Source organism: Ptychodera flava, chromosome 18 (genome assembly GCF_041260155.1).
Source record: "Ptychodera flava strain L36383 chromosome 18, AS_Pfla_20210202, whole genome shotgun sequence".
NCBI lineage: Eukaryota > Metazoa > Hemichordata > Enteropneusta > Ptychoderidae > Ptychodera > Ptychodera flava.
This window is the reverse complement of record NC_091945.1, coordinates 37,521,284-37,527,434: the sequence shown is the minus strand read 5'-3', so window position 1 is coordinate 37,527,434 and position 6,151 is coordinate 37,521,284.

Sequence of the window (6,151 nt, the reverse complement as noted above, 5' to 3'; positions counted from 1 at the left end):
TAATTGTCTTGTCTTCTGTAAACATGTTGACAACTGAAAGGTTTGAATTAAAACTTTGATTCAACACCACAACCTCTTGTCGTGATTTCTCACGTGATAATAAAACACTGCATTGGTTTAAATCAGAAAGCATTTGAGTATCATGCATGTATATGTGCAGTTAGCCTGCAGGACAGGGATAACCATTGCAAGCATACAAACATACTACATTCATAAGCATGTAGGTACGCATGCACTTTATGGATTTACAGAAGTATCCCATAGATATCAACCAATGTGTAGACAAGCGCAAACAATAGCAAACTTCAGAGTTACTCAAATCATAGCAAAGTTACGGTTCAGGATGGTCCTACTTAAATCTGTAAATGACAAATGTCCCATGGACCTGGTAATGTATAACCTTGAATGGAAATGATTATTGTACCACTTTAATGTCATATTACGAGTCTACAGGCTGACTTTTGTCTCTGTTTGGACCAAACTGGCTGACAGTAATACTCATATTACATGTACTATGTTTGATTGAAAACCCCAATATTCTATGGGTGTTGGCCTTATGTTGAATTTAAGACATAGAGTCAATGACACTTGGTTCACTTTTGGTTCGATGTTGCAGGCCACAGTGAGTATACTTAACTAAGTTTACCCCTGGGAACATGCATGCCAAATTTCAAAGCAATTAGACAAGCAATTTCAGAGAAAATGACTTTTTTACCAAAAATGAGAAAAATTATCCCAAAAATACAAATATGAAAATTTCACCACAATTTGAAGACACTCAACTAATGTTGCCTCTAGGTACATGCAGACCAAGTTTCAGAGCAATCAGAATAATTAATTCAGAGAAAATGATTTTTTGACCAAAAATGTGAAAAAATTGCCCCAAATAAACAAAATATGAAAATTTCACCACAGTTTTAACAAATCTGACAGACAACCCTTGGATCAAGAGTATCAAGTTTCAAAGCAATCCAACAAGAACTTTGGGAGAAAATGACTTTTTGCCCCAAAATGGGAAAAATTGCCCTAAAAATACAAGTATGAAAATTTCACCACAATTTGAACAAATCTGACAGATGTCAACCCTAGGATCATGCATACAAAGTTTTCAGGACAATGGGACGAGCACCTTCAGAGAAGGGGATTTTTTGACCAAAATGGGAAAAATTGCCCCAAAAATACAACTATCAAAATTTCACCATAATTTGAACAAATCTAACTACAGTCACCATAAAGAACCTGCTTACCAAATTTCAACCAAATTTGGCCTATGGTTATAGAGTTTTAGGAATTTGCAGGAGTTTCCCTTTTTACCTCATTTGCATAGTTTTGACACTGAAATGTTCATTTGAACAAATCTCCACCCCTGGGTGCACCCATAACCACCCTTGGGTGCACCGATAGACAGTAGAGGGGAGAAGATCTTCTAGTCCAGTCAATTTAGGGTTTAACCTAGGACTAATTGCAACAGAAATTATTTCTTCACCATGACCTTTGGAAAGGTCTCACTAATGACATATTAAAAGTATAGGAAAATATAAGGGGTGCAAATTGGTTAAATTTGCATATATTCAAATTAGCTATATATCGCCTTTAAAATGACTGCTATACTCACATTTTGGCATGTAAACTGAATTCAAGTGACTTTTTTCATTGCAACACAATTTAGTAAGGTTCAACAGTTATTTTCTAAATGTCTTGAACAATAAAGATTATGCAAATTAAGTAATTTGCATATATTCACAGTTTTTCCACTATTTCAGACAAAATGAATGTTTAAGCTCATATTTAAACAATTTTTTTCTCAATGAAATTGTTAAGGTTTTGCAAGAATTACCTAAAACAAATGAGGTTGACCTAATTTGCATGCTAATTATTTTAATACAAAAGGCCTAATTTGCATATATGACACAAACGGTCTTGTGAATACAATAAGACTACAATAGCTTCCATTGGCATTTTCTGGTTAATTCAGAAATGCAATGAATAAAGAGAAGAGTTTCAGAGCATTACTATTTAAATAAAGGAATCAGAATTCTTTCTTTGGATATTCTTCTTTCTTTTACGACGATAAGGTTATTCATAAAAAATCATTGGACGTGTTCAATAATTTGACATCAATTGTCATTTTCAGTCATTTTATCCTACAACATGTTCGATTGCAGTAAAATTTTTGAAGGAATATTTTATGCTTTTGGTCACTATCTTCAATGACGATGGAAATATTCAGTTACTAATAAATGGTTCCCCACACTTAACAGTTGTGCCTGTGAATCATCTTTCTCATTATTAAACTATCATTAGTATAAATACGAACATCATTTGAATCACCATGATGGTAGTGGTGATGACAATTATTATGATGGTCATTATCATATCAAAATTTCTTCCTCTTCCTCTCTGTTTACATCTTCCTCTAGGTGGTTCATTTGTTTACAGCCAGAATCCTTTCGTTGACAACAGAAAGTCTAGATTTTGCTTTCTTCTGGGGTTATTCATGCTGCTGCAGTTCATTGTAGAACCCATAAGTATGGGGAAGGGCAACTCAATGAAAAGATGTGAAGCATAGGATGATATATTGTACTGCGTATCATATCCGATCTTAGCTGTGCAAGTATCACTCATGGGGCTGTTATGTAATGGACTTCCCATTTGCAGATTATTAGACTTTTGTATTATCACCAATAAGATCGATCACTCAAGGAATTGAGAGTCTACCAATCTGAGGTGAGACTTCCATAAGGTTCAAAATACAGGATAACCAATTTTATGATAATTGATGTCCAAATTGATATCCTAATTGATAAACTCGTTAACAGCAGCTTCTGTGATGCAAATCCCTTCACATTTTGGTTTTCTTGTTTCACGGTCATGAAAATTTGAAAGAGCAGCTAGAAAATGTAACATTATGAAAAGTATCTAGATTTGCATTTACCAGTGATTTAGATTATCATGATTCAGTCAACAGATTTTTTTTAGTTTTTCCTTAAATGCTATAGCTGTGTACGGTAAGATTAAACAGGAAATCTCTCTCTTCAGTCCATTATATGACTTTATATTAATTTTCAATTTTTGTCTTTAAGAAATTTCAAAATTTTGAGAAATGCAGTGTCCTTTGATTATTGTTATGTCTTTCAGCTGATAAAGGAACAGTTTCCTTATCCATATTTCATGATAATTGGCATATAGTATAACAATTGTACCTCTACATCATCATGATCATTATAATTTATTTATCATTATTATCATAAATTTCTGTATGTGGCATGAACAGGCAAGTTGCACACAGTCAAAAGTATATCTGATTTACCAGTGACCACACAACCTGGTCTTTAATTACATTTTACCAACACTTAATCTATATTAGTAATACGGGTAAGGGTGAAAATAAAAGAAAATAGAGCTGAAACACAAATTTTCTTCAGCCTCCGCTCAGTACAAAGTGTTGGTTATTTGGCCAAGCATTTTGGTATGCATTAAGAAAATCCAAATCTTCCAGTAAGTTGCCAATGTTATTGACATTATGCAAATTCTCTAGATATTGAAATGAACTATACGAATCAAATCATTGTTTATGTTTACAGGGCTTTTCATTCTGTAGGCCCTATTTGTATATAATCATTACAATGAGTTAAAATACACAGAAAATAAATAACCACGTCAATTTCTTTGTACTGAGCAAAATGTTCATTCAAGTTATAAAATGGACATCTTTCGATAGGAAGAATTTAAGTATAAAATAACTTAAACAAGTAGTGTCTCTTAATGTAACTTCTCATTTTACTGATAACATAATTAATTAAAATAAGTTGACGTCAATTTGAAAAATTAAAGAAAATTATTTTTATGGTCATCATATAGGATTTATGCACATGAGGAATCGCTCAAAATTAGGTAAAATATATTGGCAATGTTAGTAAAAACTTCCAATCTCTCTTTACGATATTGTAAACATTTCAAGTTTCAATTATTACATTTAATACAGTGTAGGCATTTCCTATAAAATCTTTTAAAATTAGCCCTTTGTACAATGTAGATTGTATTAGACTTTGAATATACCTTTCTTGGACCTTTTAAGTATTTAAGGTGAAGAAATAATTCATATTCCAATTAGAAAAAAGGAAGTGACATGGTGACTTATTGGACAAATGCAAATAATAATTTTTTATCGCTGTAAGATATATTTGAAAACATTCCCTGAACTAAAAACAAAAATGGTGTTCATAGTCATTACAATGTCAGCTTATCTCTTAAATCACTTTCGTAAATAGATTATCAGCACCAGGTTTGTATAGCATCTATGACCATTTAGCATTTGGGTAAATTAGCTGTCTTATGCACAACTTCATTAAATGCACTTTTCGCGATCCCTGGGATCGCCTTTGTTCTAGTCTGTAAGAGAATGATTGAGGTGTAATAGCCTTTTGTTTTCCATTGAAATTGTAATCTGGTGGGTAAATTTTCTGATGAGAAAATCTGGTGCCAACACAGGCCTTTAAACTTGCGATATGTAACTTCCATGACCCTACTAAAATTTAGTTCTAATGATCTCCGTTGTTTTTTAACATATATATAGTCATTTATACTATAGGTCAAAACAGGGAAAGTAAAGTGGTAGGAGGGGCACATTGCAGTTATGTAAAATGAGGAGTCTTAAATGATTTTATGCATTGCCTACAAACACAAAAAGTACATTAAATAATCAAATTGCTTGAATTAAATATCAATTTGCTGAATATATTTTTAAGAAATATATTAACAGCAACAATTTTGTTCCCTTTTCTAAGTTTTATATTTATTCAAATTATGCACTGTCTTCCCTCTTAATAGTCATTTTGTTTGTCATTCTCTACATTCAATACAGAGTGGAAACAAAAACTACTTGTTGTGTAGATTAAATATAATTTTTAAGTGAAATGCAGTGGCAGCTATACTTGATTTAGGCAAATTAGGAATATTTCTCGGGCGATAAAATGTATTCAAAAATATTGCCTGGACAAAAATTAAGATAAATGCATACATTACTTGAACATGATGTCGCATTTTTCTTAATTCAATATGCATATTTCTTTTATCAGTGAATGTATTGGTCCCATTATCCATTTATATCTATACATATTAGGTAATGTTATACCTCTTAGATTGTATTGGACTTTTAGTATGTCATTCTAGGACCTCTCTAAAATACACAAAGAAAAATTAAATTCTATTGCTGTCAGAAGTAGCTTATATAGTTACTAATTAGGGACATACAAAGAAAGGTGAAGTGTTGTGGCGGCCATATTGGATTTATGCAAATGAAGAATATTTCTATGACGACAAAATATTTTAATCAACCTTGCCTGAATCAAACACAAGGCAAATAAGCCCAAAATCCGCATATATCATGTTTAGCCGAATATTTTTAGTAGCAACATTCTATCAGCACCTAGTTAATTACCATAATCTTTTTACATATATGCAAATTAGGAATTAGGCATTGTTTACATTTCTAGATTGTACGAGGCTTTTAGTATGTCATTGTAGGACTTCTCTGAAATACACAGTGGATAAATAATTCTATTGCTGTCAGACGTAGCTTAAAATAGTTATTAATTGGGAAAAATACAAAGAAAAGTGAAGGTTGTGGCGGCCATATTGGATTTATGCAAATTAGGAATATTTCTATGACGACTAGATATTTCCATCAACATTACCTAAACCAAAAACAAGGCAAATAAGCCAAAAACCTGCATAACATCATGTGAAGCCAATTATTTTTAGCAGAAACATTCTGTCAGCACTAAGTTTGTACCCATAATCTTTTTACATCTATGCAAATTAGGCACTGTTTACAATTCTAGATTGTACTCGGCTTTTAGTATGTTATTCTAGGACTTGTCTAAAATTCAATGTAAAAAAAATTATTCTATTGCTGTCAGTAGTAGCTTAAAAATAGTTATTAATTCCAGAAAAACTAAGAAAAGTGAAGTGTTGTGGCGGCCATATTGGATTTATGCAAATGAGGAATATTTCTATGACGACAAAATATTTTCAACAACATTGCCTAGACCAAAAAGGAGGCAAATAAGCCAAAAAGCCTGTATCAAAATCATGTTTAGCCACATATTTTAAGTAGAAACCATCTATCAGCGACAATTTTATATCCATC